Below are 19,359 nucleotides of genomic sequence, written 5' to 3' on the forward strand. Positions count from 1 at the left end.
ATTACGAGGATGGAGATAAGGCGGATATACCCGACGTCAAAGAGATGATGAAATTCGATTTCTCATCATCCTTAAATTGGATAGAATAAGACATAAATATATAAATACCAAGGTAAATCTCATTCCCATCTCATTGTCATGCACAATCATTTTGGAATGGCTTAGAGCAACTTTGATCGAAAGTTGAAAGATCAATTTTCCACTACAAGCAGCCCATCATTTGAGCAAAACGCCAGCTCAGCGTCCAAACATGTCCCTCTGGGCGCATATCCATCACCGCCCAAAACTCTGTCCTCCAACTCCACCACTTCTACACACCCAGCCTTTTGATCCGCGCCACGTGTTAGCTGTTAATTGGCCCATTAACACCTCATTCTCCTTTTGTTAGAGAGGTGACAAAAGGTTACTCTTCCCCTTCCCTTTTTTTCCTTCTGGTTTCAACGGTTGACCTAGTACTATGCCCTGGAATCTATCGCATAGCCTGTACGGAGTATTCTGTGCCATCACTGTCAAACTTCTTCATTCATCGGATTAAGCTTAGGCCCTCTCATACATCGCATAATCCATTTCCATCAATAAGTGCTTTTATTTTTTATTTTTTAGTAGAAGTTTGATTGGTTGTTTGATATAAGAGAAAGTAGAAAGAAATATAAGAGAAAAATATACTACTATTTTTTTAAAAGACAAAAATATCCTTGACTAACAACAACATATAATTTATCATTAATTAATTTATTAGTCAATGTAATTTAATCTATCATCTAACTGTAATTTTTCCTCAAAAATACTAATATTTTTATATTAGCTCAACATAGATATCTATATAAAAAAACATTGTATTTTTGTTAGAGAATAAACAAAAAGCACAATATTAAAGATGAAAATTTGGTGCAGTATTCTCTTCATGTGTGTCTTTACACTAACATGAGTCATATTTATAGGACACAAATGATCAAGTGAATGAACAAAGCAATTAAGGATCACCAACATTATTGAGGGTTATATGAAAATTTTGTGTTTTTATTCAACTGTTGTTTTTATAATTTAAAAATATAACTTATCAATTATCTTAATTTTCGCTCTTACTTATTCTTTTTTGATACAACTGAAAAATTGATTTTTTTTAAACAAACTTTGTTTTTTATTGTCTGCAAATTTAAACTTTCATGAAACAAATTTAAACTTCCATGATTAGAAAAATAAAATTAAATAAAACTTTCACGAGACAAAATTTTGTTACCTATAATAATGATTTCATAGAGTGAAAATTTATTTTAAAAAAAATATACGAATTTATTTGTTGATTAAAATGAGTGTATGATAGGAGAAAAAGCTTAAAATATTAACTAACTTTCTTAAATTAAGTGTATTATTTTAAAACGATACTTAAAAAGAAATGAAAATGAAAAGAAGATTATTAAAGAACGTTGGATTTATGTTTGGAAATAAAAAGGTTGGATTTAAAATCCATCCAAATAAAGTGTTACAACACAATAAAATAGTAAAAGATACTCCATTGCAATATAGTCAAAGTTTCAATTTGTGTTGGTATATTATGTTAGTAGCTCATAATTTTAATTCTAATTTCATATTTAAGCATAAATCACATAAGTTATTATAACTTTTTAGTTAAAATCAAAATATATTTCAAATGCTATGAATTACGGGTACTTCTTGAATTAGACGTATTTTGATATTTGACATACATTAACGACCTATGTTTTTTTACATTAATATTGTAATAACAAAAAAAGATTAATACTGACAATTCTTTATTCAATAAGTAAATACTCATTTTAGAAAGTTTGGTCGTATAAACTTTTAAAAATTATATTTGTTGATGTTGTCAAAAAAAAAAATTATATTAGTTGATAAAAGAAAAAAGAAAACATATGAGCTCACTTAAAATAAAAGTAGAAGGGTAAAATGGACATTATCCCTACCCTAACAGAAATATTGCCAGGTGATCATGCAGGGCAAAATTGTGAATACAGAATATAAAACCATGCATCAAAGCATTCAGTATCGCTTGCTAGCAGCCGCTACAACATAAATGGAAGATAAAGAAAAAGCCATTGCTAGGTATTTTTCTATTTTATTTTATTTCTTTTATTCAATGCATTTGTTTGTTGTTCTTGTTTTAGTTTGAAAAAATTTAATTTTTTTTTATATTTCTTATGTTCAATGCATTTTTTTGTTGTTCTTGTTTTAGTTTGAAAAAGATTTAATTTTTTTTTTATTTCTTATGTTCAATGCATTTGTTTGTTGTTCTTGTTTTAGTTTGAAAAAGATTTAATTTTTTTTATTTCTTATGTTCAATGCATTTTTTTGTTATTCTTGTTTTAGTTTGAAAAAGATTTAATTTTTTACAAACTTGAAAGGCTTAGTGTATTTCAAAAAGTTGTTTTTTTGTAAGTTTGAGAAAGAGCTTAGCTTTTGTTCTTGCTACTACTACGTTTTTTATCAATCTGAGAAATAATAGCTTAGATTGTGTTATTGCTTTGATTGTAAGTTTAAAAAAGAGTTTATTAACTTTTGTGTTTTGCTACTACGTACTACCTTTTTTTATAAATCTGAGAAAAATAATAGGTTAGATTGTGTTATTGCTTTGATTATAAGTTGAGAAATAGATTAGCTTGTGTTCTTGCTTGCTACTACTATTCTTTTTGCTTTAATTATACTACTAAGTTCTTTCTTGCTTTAATTTTTTGCAGTTGTTTTTTTATTTATTTTTAAAACCTCTATTTTTGGGTTTTTGGATGGAATGGGTCAATTTGACCCTGATTTGGCACAAACCCGGAATCCGACTCAGTGTCTTCAAGAAGTCGCATTAAAACATAAGTCCGACCTTGATGTTCACTTTGTAGACGAAACATTCTTATTAAGTGAACATCAAGGTCGGACTTATGTTTTAATGCGATTTCTTCCAAATATCTTGTTGATGAAGGAGGTCATGGGGCTCCATGAAAATACTATCATCCACATATATAATGTTCTTTGAATTAAAAATTGCAGTATAATATTTATTAATAAAACTAAGCAATGAATATATTGTATTTGTATGTAGATGTACTTTTGGAACTGTTGAGCGAGTGATGTTGTCGGAAAACTAATATGAAAGGGAGCATTACAGGTATCTCTAGAACTAGTTAAATAAACAATATTTTAGTGAGATTTTATGTTGTTGATTTTTTTTTACTGAAGTGTGATTTTATGTTGTTGATGATTCAATGAATGTTCCGGTGTCGGATATAAGAACTAATGAAAAAGAATTATGTAATATGATTGATAATTTCTCATTAGGTACTCTTGTACAAAATAACAAAACCCAATTGAAGTGAGTTAGACTAACAACTTTTCTATAATCCACTAATTAGGTGAGAGTAAATAATGTATGACACGTAAATACAACAACAACAAAGGGGGTGAGAATATATATCATAATATTGGAATACATGAGTAATATATAAATAGGCATAACATCATTGGTCATCATTTACAACATATTCACAATCCTTTGTTAAATTATACATTTTTATTCGCACATCATCATTATCATAACTCATCAATTTCAAAACATTAAAGAAATCCACGTAACCTTCGTAATACAACAACATTAATACATCGACATGTATATTAGGAAATTCAATTCATTCCTAAGACCTATATGCACGCTGGTACCGTTTTCTAATCAACATTTGTATGTAAGAGTTGTGTTACCGAACATACATACATCATAATCAACATTTGTATCTATGTTTAGTAACATGTATCTATGTTTAGTAACACAACTCTGACATACAAATGTTGATTATGATGTATGTATGTTAGATGAGTCATTCTTACCGACGTTAGATGAGTCTTCTATACATGTTTGTACACACAAATTGTTAATTTACCGTTTGTCATTCTTGTTATGTACACACAAACTTTATTAATTTACCGACGACGTTAGATGAGTCTTTTATACATGTTTGTACAATCTTTTTATTGCACTAACCCATGTAAATTAAGGATAATAATTTTTTTGGATATTGATTAAAATTATATATAGATGTTTGTGACATTCAAACTCTTATTGTTTTCAACAATACCAACAATAGTACCGTGCAACACTTATAAAAAAATATCTTACAATAATATTGTACAATACTTTACGATAAGATTATACGTCTTATAAACTTATAACATTGTTTCATGTGTCAATTATTACTCATTAGATAAGTAATAATTAATTTTACAATAAGATTGTACAATATTATTTCATAAAAAAAAAAAAAAAAAAAAAAAAAAAACATCATTGACATTAAAGTAAGAAGAATCATCATTGACATTAAATTATTATAATTTCATTTTAAAATGATAAATAAGCTTCAATTTCATAAAACACAAAAACATAAATTAGTTTCAAGCTCATAAATTAGAAGTTATTATAGGCATGTTTTTCTTCTTTGTTTTTATTTACAAACTAACCTATATTATGGTTTTTCTGGATTGTTTAATGTCTATAACATATTTATAAAATATAATGAGGGTAAATTAATAAATTTTGTGTGTACATAACAAGAAAACACAAAATAGAAATGTACATAACAAAAGATCAACTTGATTTTTCTTTTCTCTTTCATTTGTTTTTATTTTTTAATATAGCATTATTACAATACATAGAGGAGGCAACAGTTGCACGGAAGGTTGTTTGCTGGTGATGCATGGTTATATTTTGAAATCCCAATTTGTGTTAGGTTAAGTCTAATGTCTAATTTACCTTTTCATTTTTATTTTATGTGTTCTTGTTTTATTTTTTCTTTTATCAATGAATATTTTGTTTATTTTCTTTTTTAAAAGTTTTTATGACTAAACTTTCTAAAATAGGTATTTACGTATTAAATAAAGGACCGTCAATATTATCATTTTTTGTTATTACAATATTAATGTAAAAAACATAGGTCATTGATGCGTGTCTGATATTAAAATACACCTAATTCAAAGAGCACACATAAAATATTTAAATTTATTTTTCTCATTCTATCTAAGAGACAAGAAATTTTTTTTGGACATTCTTTGAAAAAAAGGACATGAGATATCTCTAAATTTATTTTTTGTCATGCACAAGCACATAATAGATAATAATACGAGAATGTTTTTGATAAAACTAACCTAGTTGTGAGATGCTTCGACCACTATTGTATATTGAATAAACCAAAGTTTGTTATTCAAAATGGCAAGTATGGCAAACTCAGGATCCTACAAAGAATCGACCAAAAATTGAAAGTTCAGAAATTTTTCTTTAATTACTTTTTGAGTTTGACCATTGGAATGGGGTGAATAGGTCCCTGCCTAGCACATGAGTTTTTTGATGTTTTACCGATTTATATGTAGCGCTTGTGTGTTTTCTCATGGACATAATGTGTGTTCCAATCTAAATCAATCATCAAAGATCAATACATTCCTAAACTTCTTGTAATTCAACAGCGGAAACGATGAGTGGTTCAAGGCAAATCGAAGAACATGCTCTAAATACCATGTTAACAATATAGATAATTAGGAAGAATAACACACAAAAACAACAACTTAACATTTTAAAAGATTACCACAAAATATATATAAAATCTAATGACTTTAAACAAGATTACCATAAAATATATATAAAATCTAATGACTTTAAACTAACATGTCCAATAGCATAGCTCAATAACTTTATTATTTAACAAATGCAATCAACATGACCACCATGTGCGACGACAACACTCATGTGGTGTATTATTTTTTATTTTTTAACAATCTAAAACCTTAAATTAATTATATATTTATTTTTTGAAATTATTTGGTTTCGGTACACGTCATTTCCGCATAAGTTTTTACTGCAGGGATCAACATGTGCTTGGTATGCCCTCCACTGACTGGCACATGTCAACTCAATTCCACGTCAATCCTTAAAAGCCAACATCATGTCGTTTCAATTCAATTTTATAATGTATATACACTCTCATGTCACTATTATAAATAAACAATCACTTTTTAAGTTCATTGAATAATTGATGTATCTATCAGTAAATCTGTAGTAATTTTTTGCTTATAATAATGACCGAAATGTGTATATACAACACATATGCAAGTGTTTTCCTATGGATTGTTTGGACCCCATATTTTCTTTTTCTCCTAATACTTGCAAGGGTGCTTAGATTTTTTATTTATTTATTTATTTAAGGTTCATTATCTTTGGTGCACACCAGACCACTTTCTATATGATCCGAAGTTCCTTTTTTTCTTCACATTATTCTGATATAAATTGTAGGTTGGAATTTAGTGATAGAAATTTCAAGGCCGCCATGGCACAATTCAAATTGTTTTTGGATTTTGAGGGTTGATTTTTGGGGAAAAGAAATTGTTATCGGATGGTTGAAGTGAATGCATTAAGTGGTAATTACTACATCCGTTCCTTTTTAATTGTCACTTTTTAACATTTTACACAAACCAAAATAATCAATAAGTGTTACTACTTTTGATACAATTGTTTTTACTTTTACTATAATGACCTTATTAATTTAATATTTCATTTCATATGTTTCTCTCTCCGCAATAAATATTTAAGGGTAATATTGGTAAAACAATATTTAATGTTGCATTGAACTTTAAAAGTGACAGTTAAATAGGAACAAAGTTGAAGAAGACTGAGTTGGAATTTTTTGGTTACAAAGTTGGAATTGAAAAAGAAAGAAAACTCGAGTCTATTTTAATAAATATTGTTTTTGGAAATACGAAGAGAAGAAAAATGAGAGTTTTTTTATTATTGAAAAAACCGAAAGATTTTATGATTTGGGCGGCGGTGTTGTATTATATAACAACTTCACTGACTAAGGTTTACTCAATCCAACAAACTCTGTGAAGCTTAAAAAGATATTAATCACAATACAAGTACCATGAGATTTCAATCCATTATTCTTATTCTCTTTATTTTATTTTCCTCATTGGCCACAAATCAAGCACTAGGTATTTCTACCCGCGTCAACATCAATGATCCACATGTGATCGATACTGGTAATTTTGCTGTTACCGAGCACAACAAGTAAAATAATGAGACAAAATTGATTTTTGAGAAAGTTATCAATGGTGTAATTGATATTATGAACAATGAGACGAAATACCGTCTCACCCTTTCCGCTAACAATGGTTCAACTTCTAACAATTATGGAGCCATTGTGTTGGAGAAACCATTGGAGCACTTGAGGAACCTCACTGCTTTTTTGCACTTATTTCTCATGTTTAAATTATCAAATGTTGTTTTTTATATAATCATATAGAAATAAAACTAATTATGTTTTGTATTTCATAAAAGGATTGTGGATCTAAAATATAAGATATGATTGTTTAATTATGTTTAAACTTTTCCGTGTGGCTATAACTTTTGGATAGTTAATACTCCCTCCGTCCCTAAATAAGTGATCTAGTTGACTCTGACATACATACCAATGCATATGTTTTATCTTTGATATCTTCAATTCTCTACTAAAAAAAATTATAAAAATTTAATATTTTAAAAATACTCATCGAGACGAATCCAACAACATCTTATATGATATTATTTATCTTTGTGAATTAGTAGAAAAGTATGGTCAAAGTATGTCAAGTCAATAATGTATATTGTCAACTGGGTCATTTATTAAGGGACGGAGGGAGTAGTAGTTATTTTGGCTCCACTTTCATGAACGTCGAAACCTAATCTCATAAGTTGCATGATTAAGAATAAGTGTCATACACATTGTCTTGTTGCACTGTAAGACTACTCTTAATTATTTGTTTACCTATCCATGTTTTTAGATGAACATCAATCTAATTCATGCATGATACTTAATTTCTCTTTATTTTTATAATGATGAACATCAATTGTTGCTCCACCTTCATTCAAGGATCCTTCTGCACTTCGATTGAAAAGAATCTAATTTTATAATATTTGTCACCATGTTAATTTTCTCAAGAATCTAATCATACCTAAAACATACCCTCATTTCATGAAAAGAGAACAATTGTACGAACTACGTACGTAGTATCATCAGCAGCAGTCCAACAACATTTTGAGTATCAATTCAAACATTGTACGTTTTATGCAGTATATGCAACTGACATGATTTACCACTCAAGCTCCGGAAAAATGATTTTAGTTCAAATGAGTTGAATGTGAAATTGTTTATATTTTGGTTCATTTAGGTAAAAGTAGGTAGAACAATAAATATTTGTATAAAAATCATATTTGGAGTCAAATACCATAAATCCTTGTTTTAAATTAGAATGAATTTTTGAGGCAAAATCAATTTTACTCAACACATATAAACACGTAACAAAAAAAAAAAAACACATATAAATATGTCAAAATAAAATTCTACACACCTCAGAATTAATTTAGGCTCCCCCAATAATGAAACCAAACATACATTATACTCCCTCCGTCCCAAATTGTATGATGTTTTGGACATTTCACACATATTAAGAAATGTAATTAATATTGTGTGGGAAAGAGATATTATGAGTTGTTTTACAAAATTATCCTTAATAAATGATATGAGAAAGATAAATGAAAGAATTGAAAAAAGAAAGAGTAATAAATAGTTAAGGATATAATAGAAAAAATAACAGTAATGTTTCATTGATATTCTAAAGTGACATACAATTTGGGACAAATATTTTTTCTAAAGTAAATTGTAATTTGGGACGGAGGGAGTATAAGTTAGGATCCTTTTGATTTAAAGGACAATTTTATTGGTAGAGAAATAAATACATACTCCCATGTCCTTAATTATAGCTTCATTTATTTGTCCTTAAATATGAAACTATTTTAAAAAATTTAAATAAATTTGTCTTTTTTTTTTTCTTTTCTTTCTTTCTTCAAATATATGCATTACCATGAGCATATCAAATGGAAACCTCTTATCTAGTTTTTAAGTAAGTATTATATGTATACATCACTCATTTATAATCTTTATATATCAATACCTAATAAGCATGTAACCCCTTCAATGGGAAGCACTTGTAAATATTTACAAAATGGATCCCATCAATAAGTTATATTTTTCCCTAAAAAAAGTTATATTTTTGTCTACCAATAACTAAGCTTTAGTAGTCTTAATATTTTTATATTCATTCCACAATTAATTTGTTATTCATATCTGTTCCATAATTGATCTATTTAATTTATAATATAGATCAAATACATACGCATTTTCTATATGCTCATTCACATGATTCTATTTTACGTGGCAATCAATATAGGAATAAAAATGTTTGACATCACTACAATGACAATAAAACTTCGAACAGTTGCAAACAGTCAAATAAAACAGTTCAAAAATGATCCCAGACCCAGACATCACTAGGCACTAACTTCATGAACTGAGTCGGGGATAGCTGCCCCTAGGAAGGCAGCAACAATAGTAAAACAAATTTTCACATGTTTTCCACATTTCATACACTCTTAAACCATTTTCCAAAAATATATCATATATACATTCATAAAAAGGAAAGGGTGTTACAATCGTAAAACCAAGAAGAAAACTTTTTGAGGCGGTGACTTAATTTGAATATGAGTTTTCAGGAAAGAACATTCAAAGTAGAAAATGTGTTTTCTAGAATAAATGTGTTTATCAAATTAAGTGTGTTTTGTAGAAAACTTCTTCTCCTTGTACAGAATTACGGGACTCTAAGGAAAGAGTAATCCCTTCTGATAAAACTCTGTCGATTGCAGCAATGACATCCTCATCTATCATAGCATCAATTTCTTCCAAGTCTATGCTGAATAATTGTCACAAATAATGGCTTGATGCCTTTCTCATTGTTATTCCTTGTGTATATATAGAGGTTACAAGGCTATACATATAATTACACTAAATAATTACAATTATTGGAAACAAATCAATTTCTGATTTATCTAATAAATATAATAAGGAGAACAAGTCAACTCCTTATTCACAGTAATAATAAAGTGTTGAATTTGCTGGTATCTTCAACATGAGCGGTCTATATTCACTTTTAACTGCTTAGCTTCGGTGTTTTTGTCGACATTCGTTTCTTTGGCCATAATGTTTTCGTTTTGCTCTTCAAATGATTCTTCATCTTTGGATTCTGTGTTTGATGGAAACAAAGGAACCTGAACAAGGAATCAAGTTCTATTCAAGATAAGCCTAAAATAAGGATAAGAATAAATGGGTAGCTTTCGTTTTTGAATCACATTAGACTAAACAAATTGACTTCAATTAAACCGCAAAAGGAAAATACCAGGGTATTGTGCACATATTCCAAGTATGAAGGCACATCAGGATAGAGGATATGTTTCACAATATCAATAGCAGAAGCTTTTTGATGGCATATAATATCACCATTTTCTAACTGCATTCATGGAAAAATGAATCAATAAGAAACTCAATGATATAGACTTAGTGACCATCAACTGGATATGTACTATACCTCACTTTCTTGAAATGTTAATTTCTGGTAAACAGGCTCACACATGACATTTGGTTCAAACTTAATTTCCTGCACAACAATAGGCACGATTAACTCACCAATGCTACATAATTAAAGGGACCAGTAGAGATCAGAAGGTTCAAAATCTTAAGATGCCATTAGAAAATGCCCTTTCTCTTATTGTAAGTCATATACAAGAATGCTTAGTTACTGAACAACTGAAACCATGACTACTTGACCCGTGCTTAATAACGAAGCATATGGCTTATGAACTTGCAAGGACACACTACAAATTTAAATTTTTATGAAGTTGCACAACAGATAAATAAAAAATCAGGCAAGAAATACCAACCTCATAAAGTTCAATCTCTTCATCAGGATCAAAACCAGCCAAATTATTTAAACTTGTTAAGATTTCTGATGGTTTACCGGTACAGTTCACAAAGAGCCTTCCAACATAACTGCCATCAAATGGAAATACATTTGATATCAACTAAGGTCCATCTTGTCCACCTTTACCCCAAAATATGTTAAAATCACACAAGAAATTACTAAGTACCATAGCTCCTCTTTTTCAGGATCATATAACTTAAAAAAAAAAGTAATATATCATCACTTGTCTTCTTCAGTAGTGCAATGGGACGTAAATCCTAAATAATAATGTACTTTGTCAATATGACTACGCTTGATTGATGTTTTATATGCTATTGAAATAGTATACAACTTCATAATGCAAATGTTACCAGCCCACACTCCACTTCCAAAAACAATTCCAATTCTACCATGTCATCATAGTCAACGTCTCTAAATTTTCCAACCTACGGTTTGATTCAAAATGAAAAAATACGAAAAACTTCAGATAATGTACTGCGCAGACAATGAATCTTCAAAACAGTAAGCAGTTGCAAGCATTACAAGAAAAAAACTATGAGATCCAAAACACTCCATACGAAAACCATGTGAATATGTTGCATATGCATCATAAAATTTAAAGAAACAAAAGGAAGGTAGTCAAAGATGGAAAAAGAAAAAAAAATATAAAAAAGCCGACACAGATAAAGAATTAAGTGTTGATATAAAATTTCATGAACAGATCAACATAAAACATAAATGAGGGGAAAAAGAAACTTTAAAAAAAAAAAAAAACTAATATTGCCTAAAAGCCAAAAACCAAAAACGAAAAAGTCATAAAATAAGAAGCTTGAAGGGAGTATGTGAGCAAATAAATATTGAAAGGCTTCATAGATCTGATGAATTTACAGGTCCTGCTTCCTCAATGTTTGTCAAAGGCCGAGAAGGTCGACATGTATGGTTTTGACGCTTTTCCCATAACCAAAAGCGCTGGAATTGAGCTGGTATGCCAAACGCAACAGCAACCTCTTCCTACGTCACATTAGAAATCAAACTTACAAAAATAACACATCTGTAGAAAAATTATTACGAACTTCATAAAATATTATATTATAAATGACAAAATCAAAAGCATAAAAACCACATATTATTCATATGACGAATACTTTTTTTCTTCTTTCAACTAAAGCATCATGCTTTTAATATTTAGCAGCACACAAACTAAACTTTCCCAACTTCCATCACTCGTGTATTTCTTCTTCCAGGATATTGCAAGCTGGGAATGATTGGCACCCAGTGACCTGCTTGAGTGGAGTGTTGTAAATATGTAATTGGTACCAATTTAGGATTTAGTATTCTCAGTGCTTATTTAGTTGAATCTGTGATTATTATGACAGATCTGGTTCTTGTTTTTCTTGATTATGATTTATTAGGCTTAGTCAATATAATCACATTAGTGCTTGTACTTCAATTATCAATTAACAAGATTCCGTTTTCTCTAATTTTCGGTAGTCATAGTGTAATTGATGATGATACCTTTAAATCGTTAAATGATTTCTGCCTTTGAACATAGAAAATCCCCACTTTGTCATGGTCTACAAGATCAAAATATATATCCTTTCCAATCTGTTTTGCAAGGTCTTCGTCTCGTACCACCTAAGAAGTATCGAACAATTAATAGCATGTTTCTAACGAGCAATACTAATTTCTAGGGAAGGAATCTTAGAACACCTTTATAAAAGCATAGAGGTTAGCCACCGTTGTTTCTTTATTTTTGTGCTCTTTTACTTCCCGGTCTTTCTTCAACCTCTCCTGCATAATCCCGTTGTCCGAATTCAGTGCAGATTTTCCAGAATAAACCAACAGAAAAAGTACAATAGAAATGGCAAGTTAGTGGCAAACGGAGCTTGGTTTAATATTGGCTTGAAATACTAATAAGTTATCATGAGAATCAAATAAAAAAAAAGTATTGGTTTAGGCAGAGTTCAAATTTGGTGAAGAAAAAATATGACATAGTTTCGGTCAAGAACAGCCATCCAGTTGATTAGCTGAATATGGTGTACTATCTTCATTCTATCATAAAATAAGTCAGCCTTATGAATTTGTTTGGATGTTAAACTTAAAATAGGTTTCTACCTGGCTTGATTTATTTTGGGCCCTAAAGTACATAAGAATATCTACTTACCCATAAATGTTCAGCAGTGTCTTTCTCATCCACATTGCATAGTACTTCAACTTCAACTACAAGAGTATCATTCAGAAGATACCCTCTTGAAGGATCAAACAATACACCATGAGGTATGAACTTTACGAAACCCTGATCCCTTTGTAGTTTATTGAATTGGAGTTGCGTGACTACATAGTGCAAACAAAGTTACCAAAATAACACAGCTATGCCCAAAAATTATGTGCATTTCCACATTCCTTTTCCTCTTTCATTTTGTTCTCGGAGAAAAAAGCAACGCAACATAGCTTTATCAAGTGTAAAATTCTATTTCACAATGAAGGATTTCAGAGAATAGGAGTATTGCATTCTCATGGATTGAAAAGACGGTTACAAGGATTAAATATAGGAAGTAGCCTCTCAGCCACTGTTACCCTAGGAACTAGAAAAGGAAACTAATCAATGAGAAAAGTGGTAACATAACTATTAACTACCAAAACTGGACTGCACTTGTGTGACATAATGGCGTGACATTGGCCAATTCAATTGTGACACGTTGCAATACAATTTTTTTAAACATAAAAAGATGTGAGAGATAGAGAGAGAATAGTTGAATTGGCTTATGTGTCACAAATGGATTGGCCAAAGTCATGTGACATTCCCGCCTTAATGGTACAGAAGTGGTGTCCACCAAATCCCTTTTATTTTATGAAAAAATAATACTAAACAAACCATATTAATACGCCAGATTCCAATAGAGTAAATAAAGCAAACATATGTCATGTAAGCACAACTCAGTTGGTAGCTGCAACGATAATAATATGCAGGGGTCGGGGTTCGAGTCTCGGATTCCCAACTTCTCCACACTTAAAGTGTGTTTGTCCGGCCAGTAGGCTACTTGAGAAAAAAAAAAAAAAACTTACAAATTACAATACTCTTGTCTTAAGACATTGTCCTTTTCAACATACATGCATGGTAGTTCGTTTGTAACAACTGCAAGTAACAAACTGAATAAGGTACCTTTTGTCAAATTGTACTCATCCTTGATTTGATTAACTACTCTAAAACTAAACTGTACACATCTGCTCCAACCATCGGGCAAACTAGCCGAATCTGCAGTGCACAGAGACATGTGCAAATAATCCATCACGTTGTTCCCTTCTTGGAAAAAAAGTACACGCCTGCTCAGAGTGAAAATAAAAAACATCATAAGGAATTGACAAAGATAAATACACAGGAACTAAAATAACAACTACAACAAAATCACTTCCTACAATAGATAGAGCCGGTTATTACATAATATATCATGTCTACAAAAATAGAAAGATGAACATCATGAGTTGATTCGGGGAATGTGTAAGCAAAATACCATTTATAGCCACCAACTTCAAATACATCTGAATAGATCTCTCTCGCATTTTTCTGAGAAAATCTGTCAATTGTCCATTTGAATCGTTTTGGCAAAGAATCCACAGTGTTGGCAGTTTCAGGTTGAGCAGCATCTAATGTTTATCAGTTTAAATTAAAAGAGAAATTAAGTATCCTGCCATGAATTAGCTGAAAACTTGGAGAGGTAAAAACAATTAAGAGTCGTCCTACAGTGCAGCAAGACAATGTGCATGATATTAATGCTTAGTCATGCAGTTTAGGAGAATATATTTCGAAGTTCAAGAACCTAATCGGAGTATCTGTCACTGTAATGAGTTTGTGAACCTGATTCGTATACCAAAATAAACCTATATAATTGTATTCTCAATCGTTCACTATATTCGTGTATTGTAAGCCTTTGAGTTACATATTACCAGTATAAAATAATATAATGCACATTGTCTCGCTGCACTGTAGAACGACTCTTAATTGACACTACCAGTATCAACATATTGTCTCAAGGAACATTGACAATAATTATATGAAAATTTGAAAATGGACTATCTAGTTCAAATAGGTTGACATAGTTATAAAAAGAATTTGATTTTTAAGCACTTCCGTTAAGTTGCGGATTAAGATCCTCTCCATTTATGTGTTTCTCCATTTCTTCAATTTGGAGAGATAAAGACACATAAAATCTTAAAAAAAGTAAAATATAATTAATGATGGTGGAATCCATTTAGTGGTAGGACCCACCATCTATTTCTTGTGTTTATCTCTCTCCAACTTGTAAAACTCCATTTATTTTGTCAAATGGAGAGGAACTTCACCCACTTGTTGCCGTTTGAAAACAAACCCACTTTGTTTACTACTTTCAAAGATTAACAAAGGAATTTTCTCTATTGCACTACAAATCTTTGAAATTGATAACAAAGTAGCATTTTTTTTAAAAATAAATAAAAAGGAAATCAGAAAATGAAAAAAAATGGGAAATGTTCATAAACTATCTCAAAGAAACTATAAAAATAAGCTGAGATGAGCTTATGAACATGTAATAAGCTATCTTCATAAGTTAAAATAAGCCAATCTTAAATCAGTTGATTAGATTAACGGAAACAGCAAAGGAGAGAGTAAGTACCTTTGTCCTCTGCTTCTGACTCTGTTTGGGTTCAACGATCATATGCTCCAGCTCCTCCCTGTTTTATAAGTTTTTTTTTTTTTTCCTTCCCTGTGAACCTTTATTTAAATAAGTTTCATCTATAATTTTCATTTTCACATTTATTTTTGTTTTGAGTAAGGTAGTTTTTACCTGCAGTGTGAGTTTCATACTTTAAAAATGAATCTTGCATAAAGTAATAATACAAATATGAGTTGCATTCAATAAATAAATGTTAGAGAAAATAGTAGAAAAAAGTATTGTGTTCTGGACACTCCTCATATTTTTTTAGTAAAAATAAAAAGTTTCATAAATATTTTAAAAAATATAAGTATGAGTGAGTTGTGGCTAGGTGTTCGTGTTACGATTTAAATCAATTTTGATAAAAAAAAAAAAATTATTTAAAAGTGAAATTACATATAGATTAGTTTGGTTTAGATAACTCAATTAAAAAGATTAAAAGTGAATAACTATAGTTCCTAAGAAGATTCGTGAGGGAAAATAAAAACAATTTTTTTTTTACAAGATAAAAACAATTATTATTCCATGAGAAAAATAAACGAGGACAAGTTACTATTGTCTTTGCCCTCTTCACTCTAATATTGACGCTTTCAATGACGGGGAAGCTATGTTTGGAGTTCATGATAGCAGTTTACAATCCTACATGCTTAGCAGACAGTTTGATTCAAACTGATTTTCAGTCTGTTGATGATAATTGTCTTTCTTAGGAGCAGCTTGCTTAGTAATAACTGTTATATATCTTGTTTGTTGGAAAGAGGCTGCTGCACTTGAAACCCGAAATGTTTAATGATCATGCATGTAAAACTCAAAGCGTATGGGGTTGCCACACTAACCTTTAGGTTCGATTCGCCCCCACCAATAAATGTATATTGGATGCAATAGGAATGACCGGCGAATCCCCTTCAGGATACTATGAGTTCCTTGACGTGTATTGCACAACCACACCAAGCGTATCTCCTAACAGTATTTTACAGATTTATGGTTCCAGCAATTCACTCATGCATTAGAGAATTGATGGATGATTTAGAATAATAGAATGGTGAAGAATTATGTTGTTAATGTAACAAAATTCTGTCCAAATTGTGTGTAGTTGTGTGGTTTTTGTTTTTTCAACTAATGCCAAAATGTCAAGCATTTATAGTGCATTATATGACTCTTCACATGAGAGAAAGCACCTATTTAACTTGAATCAATGCCATGATTCATTAAGCACTATTTTGCCAAAGGTTATAACCATATATACTTGAATCAATGTCATGGTTCATTATTAATAATAAATAATAATGTTCCAATGTATATGAATGGTTCCCATGAAGAGTTACAACTTTTGGTTCTAAAGTGATTCAATTATTTTGGAAATCACCAACAATCCCCCACCATTTTCAAAATACTAAATCACATAAATCCGGAAATTCCATGCCTTCAAATAATGGTATCTCGCGATTTGAACCATTACTTAGTAAGTTAAGTTTTCGCTCATTCCCAAATAGTATGGTAGGCAAGCTTTGAACCAACTATCCATTAGAACAAGTGTGCATAACTTACACATAGAATCTCGGTACCATTGATAAAGAGACTTGTAAGATGACACATTAAGAAGGCCTTGTGTCATATATCCCTTTTCATGAGAATTTAAGAGTCAATCCCTTGAACTCCGTGAAGCGGCCAAACTTCATTCTCACATAGGTAGACTATATCGGGAATGCCCCATAAGTATGCATTCCAGCAAATATATGCTATATGTCCATTAAGAGGAAAACTTCATCATACCTTTTTTCTTCTTATGGTCCAAGTACTTTTACCTTTGGGATCTATCTATTGTCAAGTACTACAATTACTCTAATAGTGTGCTTTCACCATTGAACCCAAGACTTGATGCTACTCAAGTGTGGGTTGAGTTTCCACTATTGGTAATCAATTAGATATGGGCTTGAGTCCCATCCCCAATGATGTCTTCAACACCATATCCTTTGTCAGACCTTTCGTCAAAGGATCTGCAAGATTCTTCTCTGTTCTTACGAACATGATGGAAATTATTCCATTAGAAATCAAGTCTCTTACATAGCTATGTCTTAAACCAATATGCCTTGATTTCCCATTATAAACTTGGCTATAAGCTTTTGATAGTGTGGATTGATTATCACAATGTATGGATACTGGCGCCATTGGCTTTTGCCAAACTGGTATGTCATACAATAAATTTCTTAGCCATTCTGCCTCTTTACTCCCTGCAGCCAATGCAATAAATTCTGCAGCCATGGTGGAGTCGACAATGCATGTTTGTTTCTTTGAACCCCAAGAAACTGCACCTCCACCAAGGTTAAAGATCCATCCACTTGTGGAAGCATGATCTTCAACATACGTTACCCAACTAGCATCTGTGTATCCTTCCAAAACAGAAGGGTCTCCACTATATGTTAAACAATAATTCATTGTTCCCTTTAAGTATTTTAATACTCTTTTCACAGCGTGCCAGTGTTCTTTACTTGGATTGCTAGTATACCGACTTAACCTTCCAACAGCATATGCTATGTCAGGTCTAGTACAAGTCATAGCATACATCAAGCATCCGATTACTTTAGAATATTCAAGTTGTGCCACAGGACAACCTTTGTTTGGTTGCAAACTGACAGTTTGGTCAAATGGGGTAGAGATCGGTTTACAATCTAAATGATTGAATTTCTGAAGCACCTTTTCTATGTAATGAGATTGGGATAAACCAATATGGTTACCATCTCTTATGATTTTAATTCCTAAAATCACATCAGCTTCTCCTAAATCTTTCATATCAAAATTGTTGGATAAGAAAGCTTTAGTTTCTTCAACCTCATTTATACTTGTACCAAAGATCAACATGTCATCTACATATAAGCAAATCATGACACCTTTTCCATTTTGGAATTTACTGTAAATACACTTGTCAGATTCATTTATGATGTATCCGTTGGCTAACACAACTTGGTCAAACTTTTGGTGCCATTGTTTGGGTGCTTGTTTCAACCCATATAAAGACTTAGTTAATTTACACACTTTATCTTCTTGACCTTTGATCACAAACCCTTCCGGTTGTTTCATATATATCTCTTCATCCAACTCTCCATTTAGGAAAGAAGTTTTAACATCCATTTGATGGATTACAAACTTATGGATGGATGCCAGTGCAATTAGCATTCTGATTGATGCAATTCTTGCAACAGGTGCATATGTATCAAAATAATCAATGCCTTCTTTTTGCGTAAACCCTTTAGCAACTAGTCTAGCCTTGAATTTATCAATGGTACCATCCACTTTCATTTTCCTTTTAAAGATCCATTTACAGCCTATCGGTTTGGATCTGGGTGGGAGATCTACCACTTTCCAAGTTTTATTACCCATAATTGAATCCATTTCTTCTTGAATAGCTTCTTTCCAAAAAGCTGAATCTTGAGATTTTATAGCCTCTTCATATGTTATCGGATCACTCTCAAGGTTAAAGCAAATTGGTCCATAACTATTTATGGATTTACCTGTTCCTTCTACAAGAAACATGAAGAAATCAGATCCAAAATCTTTCTCTTTCCGGATCCTCTTACTTCTTCTAAGTTCTGAACCATCCAATGTATCTATATCAGATTCATTGTTTTCTAAATTTTGAACATTAGAATGAACAATATCCTTGGGATAAGAAATTGAGTTAAATCTATCTTCTTGAAAAATTGCATCTCTTGACTCAATTACTGTATTAACAGAATATGAGTCATTCGATTCAATAGTCAAGAATCTGTATGCTTTGCTATTTTTTGCATAGCCTAAAAATACACATTCAATTCCTCTTTCACCCAATTTCTTTCTTTTTGGTTCAGGC

The 19,359-nt window shown here is 30.8% G+C and overlaps 1 protein-coding gene and 1 pseudogene across 2 annotated transcripts in view; both read right to left on the reverse strand.

The window, feature by feature from the left end:
• Window positions 1-19,359, reverse strand: part of LOC11437052 (ubiquitin carboxyl-terminal hydrolase 12) — a 53,340-nt gene that overhangs the window by 26,543 nt on the left and 7,438 nt on the right. The window lies entirely within an intron of this gene.
• On the reverse strand, window positions 9,792-15,653 carry LOC11436049 (ubiquitin carboxyl-terminal hydrolase 12-like; annotated as a pseudogene).

Source organism: Medicago truncatula, chromosome 5 (genome assembly GCF_003473485.1).
Source record: "Medicago truncatula cultivar Jemalong A17 chromosome 5, MtrunA17r5.0-ANR, whole genome shotgun sequence".
In the NCBI taxonomy this organism is placed as follows: domain Eukaryota; kingdom Viridiplantae; phylum Streptophyta; class Magnoliopsida; order Fabales; family Fabaceae; genus Medicago; species Medicago truncatula.